This window comes from Podarcis tiliguerta (genome assembly GCF_965153285.1).
Source record: "Podarcis tiliguerta genome assembly, chromosome: 16".
Lineage (NCBI taxonomy): Eukaryota > Metazoa > Chordata > Lepidosauria > Squamata > Lacertidae > Podarcis > Podarcis tiliguerta.
In genome coordinates, this window is record NC_139549.1 from 35,653,199 (window position 1) to 35,665,728 (window position 12,530).

The window sequence follows — 12,530 nt, forward strand, 5'->3', positions numbered from 1 at the left end:
ATTTACAGTGTACTAAAAAACATATGCAGAGCGTTTGAATAGATAAAAACCAATTAAAAGCTAATTATAGAGATGAGAACAATTTAAAAAAAAAAGCAACATCAATAACGCATATACAGTCAATTCAAATCCATTGCAGGCACCAGCTCAGATTACTGAACAAACCCCAAATCTCTACTCAGAAGGTGTTGAAAGAGGAAAGTCTTCAATGGGTCGTGAAAAGATCGTCTGAAATGAGGCAGACAGTGCAGCGTAGTGGTTAGAATATTGCAGTAGGACCTGGGAGATCGGGGTTGAAATCCCCACCCAGCCATGAAGTGGTGACCTTGGGCCAGTCATTGCTTTTCAGCCTACCCAACCTCACAGGGTTGTTGTGGAGTTTAAATGGCAAGGGGTAGACCTGTGTTAGCCACCTTGAGACACTTGGGGAAAAGGTGAAGTATAAATGGGAAGGAGTTTCCAAGGGTAGGTGCTGCCACACAATGTATGTATTTATGTTTGCTTCATTCAATGAGTCTACTCTGAGTAAGACTAGCACTGCATGCAATCCCATGGGGAGGGGTAGATGTGGAAGAATGGCCTCAATCTGCAAAGAAACATCTGGAAAAGCAAACATTTAACAATTCCACCATTCTGCGCGCACGTGCACACGCAGAGAGAGAACATCTGTGGGTTTTTGTTTTCTGCTTTCTGCTTCCTACCAACAAATAAATAAGCCCCGCAGCTAATCAGTAATGTTGAGTTTCCTTAAGTGCTTTATTCAGCTGCAGATGGTCATATGCACTGAAATCAAAGTGCACAAGCTAATAAAGAACCAGCCCTCCAAGGGCTTTTGCTTCCCAGTGACAACATAGCTGCAGAATACCAATGTAAGAAGAGTCTGAATCAGGCCAGGGGCCCATCTAGTCCAGCATGCTGTGGCTGCAGTGCCCAACCAAATGCCCCTGGGAAGCCCACTGTGCTGGGCCCAGGGGTTAACCCAAGCAATGCAGTCCAGGTTCCGGTCCCGAATGCAAGGATTCCACAAGGAGTCAGTCCAACAGGGCCCAGGCAGGACACAAGGCAGGAAACCAGGCTAGGTCTGGCACAGGGTCTCAGGCAGGTTCTAGTAAACAGCAATGTTGCTCCTGCAACCTGGGGCAGGGTCTGACATCCTTTTATCTTTGTCGGGGTAATGGCCGGTCCTGATCCCCCGGTGACTCACCTCCCTGTCTCGCCCGAAGGCGAGCACTCCTCCTGCGAGTACTCAGGCCTCTCCTCCTCTCAGACCTTAGTCTCTGCAGCTTGGAAGATGTCGGTGGATTACTAGACCCAGGGGCCACCTCAGCCTTCCCTGAGTGGAGCAGCTGTAAGTGATTGCCCAGCTGAAGGCAACGAGGTAATCCCCGCATCTGGAGCCAGGGCAGGCTCAGGCCCCTGACTCAGCCCAGCTGGTGCTTGTTTCAGGGGAACCTGTCACACCTGGCTTGAGAGCAGTACATGTGAAAAGGATCTAGGAGTCTTGGTTGACCACAAACTTGACATGAGCCAACAGTGTGACGCGGCAGCTAAAAAAGCCAATGCAATTCTGGGCTGCATCAATAGGAGTATAGCATCTAGATCAAGGGAAGTAATAGTGCCACTGTATTCTGCTCTGGTCAGACCTCACCTGGAGTACTGTGTCCAGTTCTGGGCACCACAGTTCAAGAAGGACACTGACAAACTGGAACATGTCCAGAGGAGGGCAACCAAAATGGTCAAAGGCCTGGAAACGATGCCTTATGAGGAACGGCTAAGGGAGCTGGGCATGTTTAGCCTGGAGAAGAGGAGGTTAAGGGGTGATATGATAGCCATGTTCAAATATATAAAAGGATGTCACATAGAGGAGGGAGAAAGGTTGTTTTCTGCTGCTCCAGAGAAGCGGACATGGAGCAATGGATCCAAACTACAAGAAAGAAGATTCCACCTAAGCATTAGGAAGAACTTCCTGACAGTAAGAGCTGTTCGACAGTGGAATTTGCTGCCAAGGAGTGTGGTGGAGTCTCCTTCTTTGGAGGTCTTTAAGCAGAGGCTTGACAACCATATGTTAGGAGTGTTCTGATGGTGTTTCCTGCTTGGCAGGGGGTTGGACTCGATGGCCCTTGTGGTCTCTTCCAACTCTATGATTCTATGATTCTGTGCAGACTGGGGCTCTTCAGAATAAGGCCCTAGACTTGGTCCAGATGCCACCTGAGGCAAAGGATCTGGTGCGGACTGAGACCCCTCTGGTTCCGAGCCCGAGCCCGAGTCTCAGGCCATCACACCCACAAGTGGGAAATGAGTACAACAGCACTGGCATTCAGAGCCATGTTGCCTCTGACAACAGACATAAGCCCATCATGGCTAGTAGGTCTTGGTTGGTCCTTCCATGCAGGAGGATGAAATGATGGTTCAGGTGGCCCAGCATGGGGAGGAGGCATAGATGAAGGCAGGGATTGGTGTCTATATAGCACAAGAAGACATTTTAAAGTGTTGGCCCTAGCAAGCAGGGAGGGGGCTTACTTGGGACCCGCTTCAGGCAGCCTGAAACCTTGGGTCAGTTCTGCTCAGACAACTTCCCCTCCTCGAAGGCTATCACACATTCACCTGTAGCCAGAAGCACTTTGTGAGCTTGAGGGGTGGGGGGAGGGGGGTGGATTCTGATTCTACAGTATCTTCCTGCAAGTGTTAAGGGACCACAATACCAGTTCAAAGTGCTTTTGTAGAAATGAGACCCACTTTAATAAATAGTGCGGATTGAAATTGGTAAAGGAAGATCTATTCAGCTGGAATCTCCCTGGGGACTGGGCACACACATCATTTCCTCCTCTTTCATTCTGAAGAAACAAACGGAGGTTATCTACTGCAGGGGGGAATGTCCTAGGAGTTTATTTAGCCCCGGCAGTGTGACTGGCAAAGTTGGAACTAAAATAGCAAGTTTGATCACTGCCAGAGGTCCAGTACTTCTGGGGCTAAAGTACCACTTACTAGTTAAAGGCTTGCTGTTAGGGAAACTGGGTGTGCTTGGAACAATGGGTTGTATCAACTGTAGGGCCAAGTTAAAGTCACTTAGTGGGATATCTATTCCGTTGGTGAAATGTTTTACTCCAGTAGACCACTATTGTTGCACAAGCGCTGGTAACTTTGTTTCTCAATAGACTCTGTTGCATGGCATGTTTCTGCTGGTGCAACTGTTGAATTCGATTCCTCTGTGGTACAAACTTAAAGCATACCTATCTGCGAGCACATACTCATCTTTGCCACTGGGGGCACAATATTTGCCTGGGCCCGGGCAACCCATGCTATGCCACTGCCAGCCACCAGGGCTTATAGTGTGGCTCTCCAGGGATTCAGAGCAGCAGTCTTTCCCAGCAATTGAACCTGGGACCTTCTTCCTCCAAGGCAGATGCTCTGCCACTGAGCCATGGCCAAGGCCATATAACACCGGTCTTGAAAGACCTACATTGGCTCCCAGTACATTTCCGAGCACAATTCAAAGTGTTGGTGCTGACCTTTAATGCCCTAAACAGCCTCGGTCCAGTATACCTGAAGGAGCGTCTCCACCCCCATCGTTCTGCCCGGTCACTGAGATCCAGCACCGAGGGCCTTCTGGCGGTTCCCTCACTGCAAGAAGCCAAGTTACAGGGAACAAGGCAGAGGGCCTTCTCGGTAGTGGCACCCGCCCTGTGGAATGCCCTCCCACCAGATGTCAAAGAGAACAACAACTGCCAGGCTTTTAGAAGACAACTGAAGGCAGCCCTGTTTAGGGAAGCTTTTAATGTTTGATGTATTACAGTATTTTAATATTTTTTTGGAAGCCGCCCAGAGTGGCTGAGGAGGCCCAGCCAGATGGGCAGGGTATAAATAATAAATTATTATTATTATTATTATTCCCCTAAACTGATCTTTGCTTCTGCCTCCTGGCTTTTTCTCTGGTCCTGACTACTGGCTTGTCCCATTGGCCCTGGTTCCTGGCTCCTCAGTCACCTGACTGTTGCTCACAGGGCAGTCCTAAGAAAGAGACTTTCGCTGCCCTGCCCAGAGATGCTAAGAACTGAAGCTGGGATAGTTGGATGTGATGCAACAACAAGCAATACAGTGGTACCTCGAGTTACAGACGCTTCAGGTTACAGACGCTTCAGGTTACAGACTCAGCTAACCCAGAAATAGTACCTCGGGTTAAGAACTTTGGTTCAGGATGAAAACAGAAATTGTGTTCCTGTGGTGCGGTGGCAGCAGAAGGCCCCATTAGCTAAAGTGGTACCTCAGGTTAAGAACAGTTTCAGGTTAAGAACGGACCTCCAGAACGAATTACAGGTAAGTTCTTAACTTTATGATAACCATTTGCTCTACCACCAGGTGTGGCGGGGGGTGGGGGAGGGAGGGAGAGAATTTCCATTTGGCTTGCATGAAAATTTTGCCTAATTCACACTTCCACAAACCAAAAAACTTTAAAACATTCTTGCTGACTAGAACTGGGCAATGTTGAAAGGGAGGAGCTGGCTGCCTCAACCCCGGCCCCACAAGGTGCTGGAGTGAAACCATCACAGTTTGGAGCTAGGGCAGTTTCACCCTGGTGCCCATAGCGCCAGGGACAAGGCAGCTAGCTCCTTCTGCACTTCTTCACTGAGGAGACCCCGGCCCACGCAGGCAACCGAGGGAGGAACAAACTACATTGGCCCTGGCTGATGTAACTTGTTCTTCCTTCTGCAGTATGAGGGCCAGAGTGTCATGGCGGTATCACCTGGTGGTATAGCCACTTCTGTCTTAAGAGAAGGTGGGGTTGTGGGCTGCACACCCCCACCATGCGTGCGGTGGCGGGAATCCCCAGCCGCGTCATCCACTGGACAGCCAATCGGCTGTCTCGGGGTGTGTGGGATCTCCCTCCAGCTGCTCCAGTTTCCCACCATCCTGCCCTTTAAGGTTTCGTCTTTGACCTTGCTATGGACTTTGGTTGGTCGCCGTTGAGGGGCCTGGTAGGAATTTTTTCCACTTGGAAATTAGCACCAGCCACTTGGTTTTTCGCCTACCTCATAGCAAATCATCACAACTTCCTTGGCATTGGTGGTTAGGCATTGGCATTGTTCTATGGATGGAAGAGGGGAGGAAGCGCCATCACCTGCCCCACATATTGAAGGGTAGTCCGATAAAGGATCCCGGGGGGCCGTGGCCCTGTCCGAAGCCTGGGGAGGTGAGGGCCTAAGGCACGCACCCTATCGGTGACCCCGGGGGAGTTCCTAGTTGATGTGCATCAGCAGGACTCACCCAATGGTGGTTAACCCTTTCTGGACTTCAAGCAGATGGGCTGAAGCTGGATAGTTGGTTAGGACCAATGCCTAAGCCAATGCCGCTCATCATCTGTAACCAATAAGTTGTGGCCATATTTAGCCCGTTAACCTGAAATAATTGTGTCACGTGTCTTTATTTCCACTGGTGGGGGTGGGAACTCGCCACGCAAATTGCAGGTGAAACCGCTACTGCTCCTGAGCCCCTTCTGCCACCAGCCCCTGGCTGCAGCTGGTTTCTGCTTCAGCACTTTGGACGCTGGTGGCAGAAGGACTCAGGAGTGTTGGCGGTTTCACCCATGATATACTGCCGGGTGAAACTGCGATTGCGCTCTGGCCCTCATACCAGTCCTTAGTGAAGTATCGATACCCCACCCAGGCCTATTGCTGACCCAAGCATTTGATGCTGACCTTGACATTATCAGTTGTTTTCAAACTGTTTTTAAATGTTCTGGGGTGTTCTTAATGTTCTGAAACGTTTTTAGCTTCTTTTAATTTTATTGTTTTAACACTGGGAGTTTTCGCCGCCATGGAGACGAAGAGTGGGTTAGAAATTCAATAAGCAGCAATAACAGCGATAAACATCTCATACTTGATGTGGAAATATGGGAAACGGAACGTAAGATCAGACAAATGAGAAACTGAAACGGGCAAGCTCATCCATCCTAAGCTGCGGCCCATCCACATTGTGTGGAAGGAGTGCAACCCTGCAGAATGCATTTTATGAGAGTTAGCTGGCACAAATGAACGGTAGAATTTGATTTAATACTTTGTTCTGCAGCGTAAGCATTCAAGCCACACAATTGTTAAATCAACAAGTCTATTTGAAATCCTGTGTCTGTTTTTTCTTTCTTTCTTTCTTTAAGTCAAAGCAATACAAATAAAATATTCGGCGTGAAACACTGCCTGTGAAGAATAAGGACGGATGAGCAGACCCAGCGCTAAAGAAACAGACTGTTGCTCACTAATATCCATATATAATCTGGAAACAGAATCTTTCTTATGAAAGGATAGAGGTACATCTATTCCAATTATATATTTTGTTTGCATGCCCTGGCACTTTTCCAGGTCCCTGGAGGAGAGCGAGGGAAAGAAAAGGGCATGAGAGGGTGGAGGGACATGGGGGGGGAATAGTAATCAAGTTGTGAAGTTTCATGACTTGCCGCCCATGATCCGCAACGAACACATTGTCCAAACATTCCAGAAACCTTGTAAAAATTCAGATCACCACTTAAAATAAAACGGAAGCCATTTTTCACAGGCGTTTCGAGCCCTGTGCCTCATAAACAACAGAACCTATGGGGTAGTGAAAGATGGAGGGTGGGGTCCCTGTCTCTCTTTGTCTCCCCAATGCCCCCAACCCTTCTTTCTGCAGGACTAAACTGCTTCTGGCACAACGGAACACCGTGACGGAAACCAGAGTGCATGGAAACACCATTTACCTTCCCACTGCAGCAGTACCTATTTATCTACTTGCACTGGTGTGCTTTCACCAACCCCTCACCAACTGCTAGGTTGGCAGGAGTTGGGAAAGAGCAACAGGAGCTCACCCCGTTGAGGGGATTTGAACCGCCGAACTTCTGATCGGCAAGCCCAAGAGGCTCAGTGGTTTAGACCACAGCGCCACCCGCATCCCTGTTTGCTAATACAACCTGCACTTGTTGCATAATAGCAATTCCCATAATGTCCCTTTTACAATGATCTCACGATGTCATTTTGAGGAAGCATTTGCGGGGGGAGGGGGGCTTCCCCTGAGAGAGGAAACCAAGCCTTACAAGGAATGTTTGAGGGAGCTGGGTATGTTTAGCCTGGAGAAGAGGAGATGTGAAGGCCATCTTCATATATCTAAAGGCTGTCACATGGAGGATGAAGCAAGCTTATTTTTTGCTGCCCCGGAGGGTAAGGCCCAAACCAGTGGATTCAAATTACTAGAAAGGAGATTCCAACTAAACATTAGGGGAAACTTCCCAGTGGTAAGAGCTGTTTGACAGTGAAAGAAACCACCTCAGAAGGTGATGGACTTTTCTTTTTGGAGGATTTTAAAGAGAGGTTGAGTGGCCATCTGTCAAGGATTCTTTAGCACTGATTCCTGCATTTCAGAGGGTTGGTGTCCCTTCCAACTTTGCAATTCTATGAGTCTAAGTTCCACTGACAGTCATTTTGAAAAGAGAGAAGGAAAGGAATGCTGTCACTGCTGCAGCAAATCAATAAGCCCCCTCAAATCCCACAAATAATGTCTAATGTCCCCCCCCCCAACATTACCATTAATTCCCTTCAAATTTGTCACGTACAAATTAGGAGGCATTTTCTTACGGTGATCCCTAGCCATGTCCTGGGATCACGCTAATAATGAAATGTGTTGATGGTGGCATGGGTACTAGCCAATACATACCCAACAACACAACCTTTTTAAAAAAAAAAAACAGAAAGAAAATCAATAGAATTGAGCTGCCTAGTGACAGGAACCGCAGCAATATTAAACCATCTTTACTGTTCTTTTTTTAAAATTAGATCTCCTTTCACCGAGAAGGAGCTTGCAGCAATCAGGAGAGAAGTAGCCCATTCAGGAAAGGCCTTATGGAATGTGCATTTTTATTTTTTTTTTTTTTTATAATATTTTTTATTGCGTTTCTTTCCAAATTTTGTGCATTGCAAACATACCTACAAATTTACAAGAAACCATTTTTTTTTTTTTTTTTTTTTTTTTTTTGTATAGCAAAACAATATAAATCAAACCAAAAAAAGAGTCCTAACTTGGACTTCCCCACCCCTTCCGATTCTGCATTCTTTGTATTAACAATGTCAGCAATTTGTTACCTTATATCATACCTTATTGTAACTTTCACATGTTATGTATCCAAATTCAATATATTATGTCACCATTTTTATACCTTTAAAAATAAACGTAACATGTTCAATTCATATTATCTCCTTTTCTCTTTTCTCACTTAATTTACTGTTCACTTAATCATAGTTGCTAAAGCATATCATTTCCAAATCATGCATAATCTTAAGATTCATACAGCTTATAATACTTTTGCAAATAATCTTTAAATTTTTTCCAGTCCGCCTCAATTGTTTCTACATCCACATCTCGGATTCTGCCGGTCAATTCAGCTATCTCCATGTAATCCATCAACTGCGTCTGCCATTCCTCCAGCGTGGGTAGATCTTGTGTCTTCCAGTTCTTAGCGATGAGTATTCTTGCTGCTGTACTAGCATACATAAACAAAATTCTGTCCTTCTTTAACACTCTCTGGTCCACCATGCCCAACAGGAAGGCCTCTGGTTTCTTGGGAAAGGTATACCTAAATACCTTTTTCAACTCATTATAAATCATTTCCCAAAAGGCCTTAACCCTTGGGCAAGTCCACCAGAGGTGAAAGAATGTCCCCTCTGCTTCTTTGCACTTCCAACATTTGTTGTCAGACAGGTGATGTATCTTAGCTAACTTGACTGGGGTCATGTACCACCGGTATATCATTTTCATGATGTTTTCCTTCAAGGCAGTACTTGCCGTGAATTTCATTCCGGTGTTCCATAACCTTTCCCAGTCTTCAAACATAATGTTGTGTCCAACATCCTGTGCCCATTTAATCATAGCAGATTTAACTATCTCATCCTGTGTATTCCACATAAGCAGCAAGTTATACATTCTAGATAACAGCTTTGTCTTTGGTTCTAACAATTCTGTCTCTAGTTTCGACTTTTCCACCTGGAATCCAACTTTTTTATCCATTTTGAAAACCTCTTGAATTTGAGCATAATGTAACCAATCTCGCACCTTGTTTTTTAATTTCTCCTGGCTCTGCAGCTTCCAATTGTCTCCAATTTTTTCAATTAGTTCCCAATATTTCGGCCAGTAGGCCTCCATATTGGGTCTTTTTCGGGCCTTGGCCTCCACTGGTGATAACCACCTCGGAGTTTTACTCTCTAGTAGGTCTTTATATTTCATCCAGACTGCAAAAATTGCTTTTCTGACAATGTGGCTTTTAAACAATTTATGTACTTTAACCTTGTCGTACCATAGGTATGCGTGCCAACCAAAAGCATTATTAAATCCTTCCAGATCTAGGACATCAGTGTTTTCCAACAAAAACCAATCTTTCAGCCAGCAGAAGGCTGCAGCCTCATAGTACAACCTCAAGTCCGGCAGGGCAAACCCCCCTCTTTCTTTTGAATCTGTTAGTATTTTAAACTTTATTCGGGGCTTTTTGCCCTGCCAGATAAATCTAGATATGTCCTTCTGCCATTTTCCAAAACAATCCACTCTGTCCACGATCTGCAAGGTTTGAAACAAAAATAACATTTTCGGCAACACATTCATTTTTATAGCTGCGATTCTTCCCAACAAGGAAAGTTTCAATCTTGACCAAATTTCTAAATCCTTTTTAACTTCCAACCAACATTTCTCATAATTATCCTTAAATAAATTCAAATTTTTGGAGGACAAATAGATCCCTAGGTATTTCACTTTTTTTACCACATTCAATTCTGTTTCTCTCTGAAACCCCTCTGTTTCTGTAATTGTCAAATTCTTGGTCAACACCTTAGTTTTTTGTTTATTTAACTTAAATCCCGCCACCCGACCAAATTCAGATATAAGTTCAAGAACTCTTTTTGTACTGGGTTCTGGCTCCTGCAGTGTCAAAACTAGGTCGTCTGCAAATGCTTTCAGTTTATATTGTTTCACTCCGACCTCTATCCCTTGTACCAACCGGTCCTCTCTGATCATGTTCAATAGCACCTCCAGGACTGAAATAAATAACAGAGGGGATAGGGGGCACCCTTGTCGTGTCCCTTTCTCAATTCTAAATTCCTCCGTCACCACATTGTTCACTATTAATTTAGCCTTTTGTTCTGAATAAATTGCTTGTAATCCATTCTCAAACCCCCGTCCCACTCCCATCCCTTCCAAGTTCTTCTTCATAAACATCCAAGATATGTTGTCAAATGCTTTCTCCGCATCAATAAAGATTAACACCGCCCTTGTGTTCCTATCAGTCTGCAAAAGTTCCAAAATGTCAATGATGTTTCTAGTATTTTCATATAAGTGTCTACCAGGGAGAAAGCCTGCTTGGTCCTTATGAATTACTTCATTTAATACTTTTTTAAGTCTATTTGCCAAAATGTCTGCAAATATTTTGTAATCCACATTTAGGAGTGAGATGGGACGGTAGTTCTTGAGCTGAGTCTTTTCAGATTCTGACTTGGGTATCAATGTGATGAAGGCTTCTTTCCACGTTTCTGGTGCCCTCTTCCCCTCCATGATCTGGTTGCATACCTCCAACAAGGGTTGTATCAAATAGTCCTTCAAAGTCTTGTAATATTTGGAGGTAAGCCCATCCGGGCCTGGAGATTTGCCTAGTTGCATATTCTGAATGGCACCTTCAATTTCCTGTGAAGTTATTGTAGAGTTCAAGATTAATTTTTTATCTTGAGTTATCTTTGATAATCCATTTGTCTTTAAAAATTGATCTATCTCTGATTCTTTCTGAGGCCCCTGTGCATACAGTTCTTTAAAGTATCTGTGGAAGCACTTCCTGATTTCTTCTGGTTTCTGAATCATCCTTCCTTCAATCTCTAGATTTGTAACCGTGTTTAACTTTTGTCTTTTTTTCAGCTGCCATGCTAGCAGCTTTCCACATTTATTCGCTGATTCAAAGGATCTTTGCTTCATCTGTTTTATTTTCCATTCAATCTCCTGATTAATTAATTTTGAATATTCTGCTTGATGGAATTTAATTTCTCTCAGCACCTCCTTTGACTTTGGTTTAGTTCTCAATTTTTTCTCTCCTTGGTGTATTTTCTCCAATATTTTATCTTTCTTTCCATTCCAGAATTTTTTCTTGATTGTATTCTGCTGTATCAGAAACCCTCTCATAACGGCTTTGCTTGCGTCCCAGATCGTTCTTTTTTCTACTGTAGTATTCAAATTTATCTCAAAGTAGTCCTTTAGTGTTTTTTGGGCCTTTTTCACAATCTCTTGATCTCTTAATAATGTGTCATTCATTCTCCATCTGAAGGAACCGGGTTGAGTTAGTCTAAATTCTATTTTCAAGGCGTTGTGGTCGGAGCATGTTTTTGGGCAGATTTCCACCTTTTTAGTCTTTGGTGCCATCCCCCTGGAGGTCCAAATTTGGTCGATCCTTGACCAGGACAGATGGGCCTCAGAGAAGAAAGTTCCTTCTTTACCTAGGGGGTTCTTTGTCCTCCATATGTCAATCAAATCCAGATTGTCAGTCAGTTCAAAAAAAGTTTTAGGCAGTCTGCCATCTGATGTTAAATTCTGATTGTAAGACTTATCCATGTGTGTAGACACCACTCCATTCATATCTCCCATCATTATGATGTTAGCATAATCCAGATAGTCCAGCAGCGTCTCATGCAGCTTCTTGAAAAATTCTGATTTCCCATCGTTTGGAGCATAAATTCCTAATATCAATATTCTTTCTCCTTGAGCTTGAATTTCAATTGCCAAAATTCTACCTTGTTCATCCTTAAATAAAAATTTAGGTGTCAGACTCTCTTTAGCATAAATCACCACTCCTCTCTTCTTTACTTTGTCCGACGATATAAATTCTTGGCCTAATCTTTTATTAACTAAAACCTTTCTATGGAGCCTGGTCACATGAGTTTCTTGTAGGCAAATAATGTCCAATTGTTCTTTCTTCAATATGTGAAATAACCTCCTTCTTTTCTCCGGGGAATTTCCGCCATTAATATTCCAACTGAGTAGCCGCAGAGACATCCTGAACTATTCTGTCACACCTAGAGCGGTGTGTCTTCTTTCTCCTCTGGTTCCGAAGGTGCAGGCGTTGGTCCACCTGGGTTGGGTAAAGGCCAATTAGCTGCTGCTTCTTTTTGGAGATCTTCTCCGTGGTCGTGCAGGAACTTTTGTAGGTCCTCTGGTGATCTTATTTTAGCCTTCTTCTGTTTGTAAGTAAATGATAGTCCTTGTGGGAACTCCCACCTGTAAGGAATTGTGTTAAGTCTCAACAATTTAGCCAATTCTGAATAGGTGGCTCTCAAATCCAATAACTGTTTGGGAATGTCTCGGTAAATTTCCACCCTTTTCTCTTGTATCACAATTGAGTTTTTAAAGTGTAGGCCTAGTATTTTGTCTCTCTCTTCCCTTGATCTCAAAGCTATTAAGCAGTCTCTGGATCTATTTTTTCTTACCAATCTTCCCAACCGAAAAGCCGATACAATTTTAAAGTCACTTTCTTCTTTTAGATCCCAGAACTT

General features: G+C 44.4%; 1 protein-coding gene and 1 long non-coding RNA gene across 3 annotated transcripts in view; one reads left to right on the top strand and one right to left on the bottom strand.

Moving 5' to 3' along the window:
* LOC310666934 overlaps positions 1-12,530 on the top strand; it is a 396,489-nt gene that overhangs the window by 356,002 nt on the left and 27,957 nt on the right. The window lies entirely within an intron of this gene.
* Positions 1-12,530, bottom strand: part of ADGRD1 (adhesion G protein-coupled receptor D1) — a 293,282-nt gene that overhangs the window by 271,070 nt on the left and 9,682 nt on the right. The window lies entirely within an intron of this gene.